Source organism: Papio anubis, chromosome X (genome assembly GCF_008728515.1).
Source record: "Papio anubis isolate 15944 chromosome X, Panubis1.0, whole genome shotgun sequence".
NCBI classification, from domain to species: Eukaryota; Metazoa; Chordata; class Mammalia; order Primates; family Cercopithecidae; genus Papio; species Papio anubis.
The window spans coordinates 42,846,548-42,859,754 of NC_044996.1; positions in this window are offsets into that span (position 1 = coordinate 42,846,548).

Here is a 13,207-nt window from a genome sequence, read left to right on the forward strand (position 1 = left end):
GGCTAAAGTTAAAACAGTATCCATCACGTACCTCCCCTCCCCCAACCACCAACCTGATCTTTTCCCTAAATCAAGGTTCATAAGCCACAGGCTGGGGAATTAAAAGGAAAGAAAATCCTCAAAGCCAATTCCATATTTAAATAATTTTGTAAGCCATATAAACCACCTCCCTTCCTCTTATAAACGTACTTCTCACACAGGATCTACAGTAAAATTATTCATTTTCAGCATTTTGCCTCTAAGTGGCACTTGTCAGTATCATGAGGTACTTAATTGTGACAGAAAAAGGAAAATATCTTAGGAAATCTAGATTCAAATTGTGTTGACACTAATGATAGCATAATTTTAGTAGACTCAATGTTCTTTAGTAAATGGGGAGATAATCTAAAACATGACTAAAGGATGCTAATTGTAATATTGAGCCAGAAACCACATTCTTTCCTAAACTTTCTCCACCACACCTATCCTGTTTTCTGAGCAAAACTATCGGGAGACAGGGGAGGAGAAATAGGCTAATTAATATACTACATTTTTACTACAAAGATGATGCTCCTGCAAAACAAGTCATTTTGGGGATGGTCTTTCAGTACCTTGGTTCAGCAGCAAGGAGCCATATCTACTTCCTTTTTCCCCAAGACCACTCCTTTTTACCAATGAATATGCTTGGGGTTTGATTAGGTAAAAGCCTTTGAGTTTGAGGGGGATAATTTTTGGTGTATTAAACCAAGGTGTGCTTTCATTTCAGGTGTTTCCTGTTACTCCATTATCATTTTCCCATTTAGGCAGCTTCACTGTAAAGCATCCATTGCCTCAGAGTAGGGCCAACAGAGCATAAATAATGGGAGTAACAAACATCGCATGTTCTCACTTATTTGTGGGATCTAAAAATTAAAACAATTGCACTCATGGACATAGAGAGTAGAAGGATGGTTACCAGAGGCTGGGAAGGATAGTGGGGAGTGGGAGGAAGGTGGGGATGGCTAACAGATACAGAAAAAGTAGAATGAATAAGACCTATGGTTTGATAGCACAACAGGGGAACTACAGTTAATAAAAGCTTAATTGTACATTTTAAAATAAAGAGTGTAATTGGATTGTTTGTACCATGAAGGATAAATGCTTGAGGGGATGGATACCCCATTCTCCATGATGTACTTGTTTCGCATTGCATACCCATATCAAAACATCTCATGTACCCCATAGATACACCATGTACCTACAAAAATAAAAATAAAAGAGTCCATTGTTGCCTTTTGAAGTTCAGTAGAAACAAGTGTCAATCAATTTGAGCCTAGATAAATAAGCTGTGATATCGTCACAAGACACAATATCATACAGCTGTCAAAATGAGCGATCTAGAGTCACACACAACAATGTTGATGAAGTTAGTGATATGATTTTAGGTGAAAAGAGGAAGTCCCCAAAGGTAAGATATGATACCTCTTTAACAGAATTAAATATAAAAATTAATTTTTAATTTTTAAAAATCATGGCAGTTTTTAAAAATTAAAAATTACTTTTTATAACACATGGATGCAATAAAATGATATGAAAAAGAAAACAAGAGAATGATAAGCATGGGTTTCAGGATAATTGAGGTAGTGGGTGGTAGGGGAAGGCAGGGATATGATAGGGGGTAGAACACATGACTAGGTGTAGGCTACTGTTAAGGTTCTAATTTTCTAGCTTTTGTTTTGAAAGGAGTCTATTACAACTATTGAAAATAAATAACTAGTTAAAGCAAGAAGAGCCACGTATGGAACAATGATAAGGGTGTATCTCAAAACAAGGATTATGATTAATTCACTTCTGTGCACTTAAGGATCAATTTTTAAATACTTAATAACAAAAAACTCATAGAAATAATTATTTAAGAGCAACAGTTTTTTGTTTTTGTTTTTGTTTGAGACAGTGTCTTGCTCGGTCACCCTGGTTGGAGTGCAGTCACGCCATCACGGCTCACTGCAGCCTTGACTTCCTGGGCCCAAGCAATCCTCCTGCCTCAGCCTCCCAAGCAGCTGAGACTACAAGTGCACATCACCATGCCTGGCTAATTTTTAAATTTTTTTTGTAGAAGAAATTAAGGGTTATTTTTATATTAAGTGTGATGCAAAGGATATTAGCTGCATCTGATGCATTTGAAGTCCAAAGAAGCCCATATAAGAGTTAGAGTTATAGATTACTGAAGCTAAAAGAAATGTGTATGATTTGCCATGTTTCCCAGGCTGACAGTAGCAGGTTCTGAGTTTCCTTATCCCTTATCCCAAGACTGGCCAGAAACAGTGGACATGGGGAGAAAAGCCTTCCTTACCCCCACAACAATATAAAAATATTCCAAATGGGAAAGTCAGAGAGTCAGTGGGGAACCTGGTAGTGTATTGGGTCAGCACAGTGAGCCATGAGCAGGGGTCCTATGTCTGTCACTTCACTGGGAAAAGTTCTGGGGACAGGAAGAACCATGAACTTCCCAACTAGTTTAGGGAACTCAAGAGGAGACTGACCCTGTTGGACGGGGAAGGACACAGGAGTAGTTACCTACAACCCAGATTTATGTAGGATCACAAGAAATGTCTACAGACGGGCCCAAGACAGATGGGCCTGATTCAGCTCCATTTAATTTCCTGAAGCTCCAGAGAGACAAGGAGGAAAATCCTGTGTCATATGTCTTTGAGGGGCATGGAAGTGGTTGAGAAAGACTGGACCTGAAAAGTCCTGTGGTGGCGAACAAAGGACAATGCAGCAGTGATCGACTTGAATCCTCAGCCAAGGACTAGATGAGATGTGCCACATCCAAGCAGATGCCAGCATCCCCAGCCCCTACATCACCCTAACCCCATTCTGAGGAAACTAGGAAATCTCCAGAACTTGGATACAGCTGTGGAGAAGGCAAAGGAGCCTGAAATAACCAGGAATAACTAAGATGGAGGGTCTACTACTGGCCTGAAGGAAGACATGGTATTCTTACATAACTGAGTTTATGGCCTGATATATGAAACCCCTGAATGCATAAGCTGTCTAATAAAGCCCTTTGGTTATCTGGGAATATAAGGTATGGAGGCAAAGCAGACAGATTACCCTTGCCTTTACCCCATAACTAGCTGTGTGACCTATTTTAAATCTCTAGGTCTCAGTTTCATTTATATAAAATAAAGGTGATGGCTAGAGCCCAGGTCAAACTCTGACACTGCCAGTAATTCACTGTGTGACCTCAGGCACATCTCTTTTCTTCTTTGGTTCTGTTTCCTCAGCTGTAATACAAGGGAAATAGATGAACTCTACACATTTCCTTTAAATCCAATAAACTATAACTCTAGTTCTTATATGGGCTTCTTTGGACTTCAAATGTAGTAGATGCAGTTAATATCCTCTGGGTCACTACGAATATAAAGGTAAATCTTATTTTCTTCTAAAAATTTTATAGCCAAATTGGGTTTGTAGAAGATCGTTTAACCAAATCTGCAGCCTGTCACTCAGATGGCCAAAAACAGCTGAGACATTAATATTTAACCATGAATAACCAGCAGGACTCCTCTGCAGAGCTAAATACAGTCAATTTTTGTTATTTTTCTAAATATTAGTGGCTTGGCTGTCTCTGCTACAGAACAGTTTCTAGGGTCATGAATATAATCAAACAACCCTCTTCTTCTAATCCAACCACAAAAGAGAGAAGGTGGGTGCATTTTTAGGGGTCTGTGTATAATTCTTGGCCCCCTATTTTATTTATTTGCCTGTGAAACACCATAGAGATGGGGAGGTGGGGAGAATGAAACATGGTGGGCACAAGGCTGGTGAGCTAAAAATCTGGGAATAGAGGAATCAGGCGACTCATTATCAGGGTAGTGTGGATACAAGGAAAATAGGGGTAGTGGGGCACACCAAGACATGTGTAGACACATGGGCTGCAGTCTCAAACACACGGAGCCACAGAGCAGGTAGGATAGAGAGGGGTTAAGAGCACAAGTCAAAGATTCAGACAGACATGGGCTTGAGTTCTGGCTCTATCCCTTACTGGCTGTGTGACCTTCCTCAATTTGTAAAAGGTGGGATGACAATAACAGTACCTATCTCAAAGTATTGTTGTGAAGCCTAAATAAAAGAATACATGTAAAAGTCCGTACCATGCCCAACACACAGTAAATACCTAACAAATGGTGGAATTCTGATGACTAACAATAAGCTCAATTTCACAAAATCCCAAAGCTATAAGGAACCCCTGAGATCATTTTACTCAGTCATTTGTTTGCATAGATGAAGAAGCCGAGATTCAGAGAATGGACTTGTCTCACGACACAAAGCTAGCTACTAACACCACCAATACTAGGAACAGGGTCCCCGAAGTCTGTTTCTAAGATCTTTCCACTCCACATCACATACTTATATACTTTGGCAGAATTGTAATGAAGGTCACTTTAGCCCTTTTGTCCTTCTACCCCTCCTTTTTCCATTCTGGTGACTACTACAAAACCATGAGTGATCCCTATTGGGGTAGATCTCTATCCCTAGGAGCCATCCTATCCTTAGGGAAGATCATAGCAGAGAAGAGTGGCAACAGCTGCTTCCTCAGCAGCCAGAGCTGCCTTCTTCAGTGTACATGCACTTTGTGCCAGGCCTTGTACCCAGGATGTCTGCAACAAGTGCCCACTGCCCTTAGGAATGAAAAAAGATTGTTGTCGTTTCTCTCATGAAAGTCACATGGTGGCTTTTTTTTTTCCAAAAAATGTCTTCCTCACCACCATCAGCAATGACAATATCATTTCGTGACGTACTTAGGGTGATATCCAAAATAGTTAACTTCTAGTCTAGCATGGGCAATAACCAACTAGAAAAGATGTCAGAAGGCCCATGGATCAGGGGTGAAGGCCTTCTGCCACCCTGCCAGTAGCCCTTTAGTTATGAATTGTGTGAAGTACCCAAGGGTCCCTAAGGAGGGACAGGAGCAATGGAGACTGCAGGGGACAGTTGAGGAGGCTTGGGGAAACAGCCGTTCACCCAGTGGCAAGGAAGTATTTTGATGTTTTAACAATGGTACAACTGCACTGGACTGTACTGTGAAGTACTCAGTAAACTTGGATGTACTCAGGTAAGGTTTTAGGCCTGGGACTAACAAAGGAAACTAGCCAGAGCTAGGCCTGGGACTGGCCCTCTGGAAACTCACATGTTAGACAACTCTGCCCACACCAGGGTTCTAAGACAACTGGGCAGAAGTGTGAAACCTCTGCTGGCAAGTGAGCAATGTACAGCAACTCATGACTCCCAAGGTTAAGAATGCTTCTTGGCTGCCACTGCCTATGTCTTCAAGGGCTGCAACTGGCAAACAGCTCAGGAGCAGTTAGATATGGTACTTAGTACTTTTACACGAAGTCTTATTTTCTTGCAATGGATAGATCTGGTGCTGTTCAGAATAAGAACTGAAGGGAAAGTCTCTGGTCTCTGGGGGACGTCAGACCATCTTTCTTAACACACACACCATCTTTTTTAACCCAGACAATTTGCCATATAGCCACTTCCCTTTTCCTTGTCTCATGACGTAAGGTGTTCCAAGAAACCACAGAAGTACCAAATCTCAACAATGACTCTCCAGGGAGATATTTAGCCAATGTTATTTAGGAAAAAAAAATAGAGCTCATCAAATGGGCTGCATAAAGATGACAATTAATTTAAACAAAATTAATCCGAAGAACTGCTATTATGGGATTGGTTGATTACATAGGTAGATAAGATCCACTAACTACCATTTTCCCCGCTGGACCCAAAAACGACATTTTTGTGATATGTGAATAAGTAGTACGAGCAACACAGGTCTGTCCACAGAAGGAACTCCTCTTTATAAGTACTAAGACTCAGGAGTCAGGACAGTCTCTGGGGGTGTGCACTTTGGCCTGATGGCCTCCCCCCTAAATGCCCCTTGCTTTGCTGTGCCACAATTAATCAAGCTTTCTAGGTTTTAGTTAATTTCAGGACCCCAATAAATTGGTTTGTACTGGCATTAGTCCAGCCCTGATAATTTCACAGCCGTGTGCTTGGAAACTGCTGCAAGTTTGCACAGGACTTAGCAAGCAGGGAGCTTGGGGGGAGAAAGCATAAAAGGAACTCTTGTTTGGCTTAAGTTCCATTAATATTGGAGAGAGCTGAACTCTAAGTGACAGAAAAACATGGTTTAGCACATGGACTTTGTAGCTGGGAATGGGTTTCTCTGTGTTCTTTCAACTCTCCCTCCCCTTCGACTCATGGTGGATTTAAAAACAATAAAATTAAATAAACCCAAACCTTTAGTTTGACATTTCTCTTTGTCTGATTGTTCTCAAGTTTTTGTCTCTGATTTCACAAGAGTCCCTTGAGGAATAAGCAGTGGAGCCCATAATCTAGTAAAAGGTTCTTTGGGTTTAGGCATTTTATTTTTAAAGATATGATTCTTTGAGGGTTTTTTTTTTTTTTTTCAATTTCAGGGAGCTTTTATGACTTGAGAGGTTACCAGGAAAATTCAAACACAGCAATAGGAGGGGTCTCTAATGAGGATAAAAATTGGGGGCTGCCTGTATAAATTAGCTGCAGTGGAGAATAACTCCAACAACTAAGTCTTGCAGTCTTTTAGAGGCACAGCTCTGTCTCTGGCACTTGGGTTCCAGAAGGTCCTGTAGCCAGAGAAACACAGGTTGGAAAGGGCCAGTGAGTTGAGTGAATGGACACTTGGATTAGGATTTTACCATGAAAGACTGCTAGAGCTTGAAGCAATCTATGAGATCATGGAGTTCAATTCTTACATTTTACAGACGGGGAAACTGAGGCCCACAGGGAGCAGGGGGTTGGGATATGACCCATCCAAGGAAGAGACAGAATTAAAGCCAAGAGTCATAACTCGCAGTTCAAGAATCCTTCCAGATTCTGATGCTGCTTTCCTTGTGGCAAGAACATTATATTTTCTCTAATATGAAAAGGAGAAAAAAGATTTGGACACTTGGTTATAGGGCCAATGTGAGAGTGACTGTTTAGATTTTCAGATTTTCTTGGCAAAACTCCCTGGACGTGCAGATTCTCTGCTAGGTTTTTAAATCATCCAAACACAGAGAACACTGGAGATGAGTGTTTGACTATGTCTACATGATGCCTAAACAGACAGTTGATTCAGTCAAAAAATATTATTCATGTTGCTGGTTTGGCAACACAACCAGTTGGTGGACTGAATCTTTTGCTTTTTAACTCCTGAGAGGCAGTGTGAGGTAGAAGAAATAAGATCCAGACTGGCTGTCAGAAAACCTGGCTTCCAGACTTGGTTGTGCCACTTATCTTCCTCTCTGGGCCTCAGTTTTTTTCTCTGTGAATTAATCAGATTTGGACTAAGCTGTCTCTAAGAAGCTTTAGAGTTTTCACCTTCCAGGGTAGTATTCTATGCACAGTCACTTTCCGGTATGGGATAGGACAGGATGATGTCCCCGCCTGTGGTCTTTGCCATATGAATATGAGGTCATAGCCCTGCAGTTCTAGTGTGAGAAGAGATTTCTGGATGTGATTCACAGCCTATTTCAATATCTCTCTGAACTTGGGTTCTAAATGGGCTGCTTCCTGCTCTCTGCAGTCCCTTCCCTTAGTCTCCTTCCCATAAGGAGAAAAAAAGGACAGCATTCAGTTTACAGGAAGAACTCAGCAGTACTATTGGGTTCCTGTACTGTGTCTTCTGACCTCCCCAAGCTATCTCTCACCCTTCATTAGCCCATACTTCCCTCTCAGATTACCCTATGCCCAAAGGCTAGGTAATTGACCTGTGGGATTTTTAAAAAGACATAGAGAACAAGGAAGTAGAGTTGATCTAAAGACAGGTTCCATGTCAAGTGTTGAATCTTACTTTTTCTGGTTGATTTCTGACTCATCCTATGAATAAGATCTCCTGGCTCATGCTCCTAACTATTCCATTAACTTGGTGAAGCTTTTTGAGCAAATTCAAGCCAGTAGTGTTCCAGAGCCAGTTCTCACCAGTTTGTGAGAAGCCATTGTGCGCAGCTTTTACCAACTTCACATTAAGTGACAACACATTGTTAGTCTGAAATTGGCCATGTAGGGGATATTTACATAACAGAAGTCGGAAATTGCTATAAATCAGGTTTTTTTTTCCTCCCTAAAAAGCCACTTCTCAGATGGTTATCACTGTACATAATGGTTCAAACTCAAACATCTCTAGGGTTATGAAAGTAATGTGAATGAGTAAAACATGCCTGAGGGTAACAAAAGGGTCACAATGGGGAGTGGTGGGGACTGTGGCAGTCGGCAAGCACATATGCTGTCTAAAAGCAGCGGCTACTACTCTATTCCAGTCTGTGTTACCATGGAGAGATGCCGGCCCAGTGTTCCCAGCAAATCTACTTTTTATGAGAAACTGGAATCAAGGTCTTTTATGTAAAATCTCCCAATAATAAAAATTAAAGATTGTTTGGAACCAATTCAAATTTTGAAAAAAAAAAAATGTGGGCAGGCTCTCCTCAGCCCTTGGGTCAGCAGTTTGTCATCTTTGCTTTATGGAATCTCTGGTTCCATAAAAAAACGCTCTTATCCCTGGGTTATAGCTCTGAATCTAAGTTGCCGGCATCTTTCCTAATGAGAAACAAATTTTCTTTCCTTGAGAACTAATAGAATAGGCAATGTAGATCTGAGAATATCCAGGTGGCTTCTTATGATTCTATTCTGGCTTGAGTCTTGTTTTCTAGTCCATGTGACATGACGCTAGAGAAAAGCATACTAGCCCCAAATCTGCATCTAACATTTTATGATAGTGTCCAGGCACCAAGACAATAGCTAGTGCTTGTGCACCTGTGTGCAAGGAGAGAGTAATTTACATCTTGGCATTAGTTTCTTTACTGTTCCTGTTGAAGGGATGTTGGCACTGCACTCTCCAACTTACTCCCTGCCTTGAAGAATAGGGTGGGAAATTGGGTTAATTATTGGTTTTCTCTTCCTGCTTTTATCCCCACTCTCTTCTAAAGACAGACAAACTGAAGCTTGACTAGCTAATAAAGAACTTTACTGAATGTGAAATAGCTTTCACATTTGGACTAAGTGGATGGAAGCAGGGAGGGGAGAGTGAGGATAGAAACAATTATTGTGCACCTGCTATATTCCAGGCACTCCACATACATTAGGCCATTGAACTGCCACAGTTACCTTATCATCGTCTCATTTTTCCATACTATAAGGAAACAAGCTCAGAAAGGCTATTTGACTTTTTGGGATTCTAATTCAAGTACGATTGATTCCAAAGTCTTAGTTGTCTTGGTTCTTTGTGCATCATGTTACTTCCCTGAGGAGAGCTAGATGCTGTGGTTAAGACAATTAAACATTGATTTTTATTGCTTCTGCTGAAAAATAATAATAAATCAATCTGCTGCCTAGCTCTGGGAATAAAGGTGAATAATCTAGGAAGTTCATGGTGGTTCTAGGGAACTGTGGATGTTTTGAGGTCCTATAGTAAGCTATCTAGGCAAATGAAATTTGATAAAGTGAATAAACTTTCTATAGGAATAGAGCTTCTAGAGGGGCAGTTTCTATTCCACCATATTGCATTTTTCTATGCATAGCATAACACTTGGACATATTATGTCTCCGATTTTTCATGACATCTTTGATTAAAAGTTTTAAACACCTTTGTATAACTGCTTGGAAATGCAGTTAAACTATCTGAAACAAATCTTCAGTCAGAAGTGGTGTATTTATGCTCTGCCCATATGACCCACTCATGGTGATGGTGAGGCACACTATAATTTTGCATCAAGAAATTCACTCCTTTCACCTTTTAGGTAGTTCATATAATCCTGTATACTATGATGAGTTTATCATGATTTTAAAATATAAATATGTTCCTGAAATTTTCTGTAAGCCAAATCTTGCTTTTACAATGGCCTTTATTATAAATCTGGAGATGTGTTTCTTTGGGAAAGGAATCACTTAAAATACTTCCAAAAATATCTTAAAATCATTTAAAAATTATTTCTATAAGATAATATTCAGATATAACACAAAGCACAAATAAAAAAATATTTTGCGTTTTTTTTTTACAAAAATAACGTTTTTGTAAACGTTAAGTGTGTAAAAGTTAAGTTACAGCTTAACTTACAAGAATACATTAAACCAAAGAGAATCTGCTCCTTTTAATTCCACCTTCGAGAATCTATAACCTACTCTTGCTATTTACTTATTTGTTTTTCCTAAAATTTCCTAAAATTCTAGGAAACAGAATTGTTTTCACTGATGCTAACAGACAGTATTGAAGGTTATACTGTAAAAATAAGCAACACATCACTTTTGTTAAGATTTCATTAGCCAAAGCAAATCCAATGGCCATGCTTAATTTCAAAAAGGGAAGAGGAGTAAAATCCTACCATGAGCTCAAAAGGAGGAAAGCTGGAAATATTAGATGAACCATACCAATTCTTTTTACTAGCAGTTTTAGAAATGGCTAGCAGGAAGAAAATACAACAGAGAAAATTTTCAGTAACAAACAAGAACATATACAAATAACAAAGGGACTCATTAGAATATAGCTGAATAATCCTAAAGGGTCTTTAGAGAGAATTGTCAGCTTCTATATATTGAATCAAGTGTCTGATTAATACAAACTCTAAGTTGGTGGCATCTTTTCTAAAAAGAGGTAAACCTATAGTACAATATACTCATCAATCTTTATGTATTCTGCCATTTTTTGAAAGTAAATTTAATAACCTGAGTTTTCTATGTCCCAGTGGGACAAGAAGCACTTAAAAGGCAAAAAGTCTATGCTTTCAAAAAATTGTTTTGTATATAATCATTTCATAATACTTTGACTTACATATTTATTTTTTAATTAAGTATGAGTTCTGCAACACATACAGCATAGAAGATCAGCACACAACAATTACTTGTATTCATATATAATAGCAATGAGTGTGTGGAAACTGAAATTAAAAATACAATAACATTTACAATTGCTCCACAGAAAAAGAAATATGTAGATACGAGTCTAACAAAATATGTATATAAGTCATATGCTGAAAACTACAAAACACTTGTTAATGAAATCAAAGAAGACCTAAATAAATGGAGAGATACTGTGTTCATGGATTGGAATGTGCAGCAAATTAAATCTGTCAATTGTCCCCAAATTGATCTATAGGTTTAATGCAATTTCTAGCTAAATTCCAGTAAGATATTTTGTAGGCATAGACAAGTTTATTCTAAAGTTTATGTGGAAAGGTACAAGACCTAGAGTAGCTAAAACAACCCTTAAAAAGAGGAATAAAGTGGGAGGACCCACTCTATTTGAAATTCAGGCCTACCATATGTCTACAATAATCAAGACTGCATGATACTGGTGGAGGCATAGACACATAGATCAATGGGACCGAATAGAGAAGCCAAAAATAGATTCACACAATATGCCCAACCAACGTTTGACCAAGGTATAAAAGCAATTCAATGAAAGATAGCTTTTTCAACAGATGATACTGGAGCAATTGGACAAAAAAGATAGGCAAACTATGAACATCAACCTAAACCTCATACCTTTTATAAAAATTGACTCAAAATATATCATAATCAAATGTAAAACTTAAGACTATAACACTTTTCAAACAAAAATATAGAAAAAAATATTTGGGATCTAGAGCTAGGTAAAGATTCTTAAACTTAATGCCAAAACACGATTTATATGACAGAAATTCGATACATTGGACCTAAAACATTAAAAACTTTTGTTCTGTGGAAGTTCAAGGGAAGAGGATGAAAAGAAAAGCTACAGACTGGGATAAAATATTTGTGAATAAGATATACAGGTGTCAAATAAACAATGAAAAGATGGTAGATATCATTAGGTATTAGGGAAATGCAAGTTAAAACCACAATGAGATATCACTATATACCTACCAGAATGGCTAAAATAAAAAATAATGACAATAAAAAATGCTGGCAAGAATGCAGAGAAACTGGATCTCTCACACATTTCTGGTGGGAATATAAAATAGTACAGTTGCTCTAAAAACAGTATGATAGTCCTTGCAAAACTAAACATGCATTTACCATACAACCCAGGAACTATATTGTTGGGTATTTATCCCAGAGAAATGAAAACTTATGTTTATGCAAATACCTGTAGACAATGTTCACAGCAGTAGCAACCAAAATCTAGAATCAACCCTCCAATAGATGAATGGTTTAAACAAATTGTGATATATTCCTACCGTGGAATATCACTCAGCAATGAAAAGGAACAAACTATTGATACTAGGAACAACCTGAATGGGTCTCTAGAGAATTATATCAGGGCGGTGAGAGAAGAGAGAAGAGACAATCTCAAAAGGTTACATACCATATGATTCCATGTAACATTCTTAAATGACAAAATTATAGAGATGTAGAACAATTTAGTTGAGTAGTTGACAGGGAGTAGGGAGTGGAGGAAGGGAAAAGATGGGTGTGACTATTAAAGTGCAATACAGGGTATCTTTGTGGTAATGGCACTGTTCTATATTTTTACTGTGGTGGTGGTCACATGAATGTACACATGTGATAAAATTGCATAGAATTATATACATAGGCAAATGACTGGATATAAAACTGGTGAAATCAGAGTAAGATAAATGGATTGTATCAATGTCAGTGTCCTGGTTGTATACCATATTTATGAATGATGTTATCATTGGGGAAAACTGGGTGAAGAATATTTGAGATCTCTTTGAATTATTTCTTACAACTGCATGTAAATCTACCATTATCTTAAAATAAAACTTTTTAAAAAATGAGTATGATATTATGCTCTCATCCCTATTTAATAAGTAGAGAAAATAAGGCATGAAGGTAATCATCACTTAAGTTTCTATAAGACCTGGTAGGATTCTAGATTAGGACCTACCCAAATGGGAGTTCCCAATTCAGAAATCAAGATTGGAACTAATACAAAATACCAGGATGACTAACATTTACACTAATGGAAAGCCTTTCAGAGAATTCCAGCAGCTCCATATACAGTTGCCTGCAACTGCATAAGAGATCCTAAGCAAGTTCAATAGAATCAACTCAATAGAACCAATTGAGAATAACTGCTTGCTTTAAGCCACTAGGTTCTGGGATGGTTTGTTATGCAGTAATTAGAATTCTACACCAAACAAGGGGAGTGAGTGGTTGTAGCCAAACAGACGAACTTTTAAATCCCAGTGAGTCTATTTATTTTAAATGCCAGAATTTATGTTTG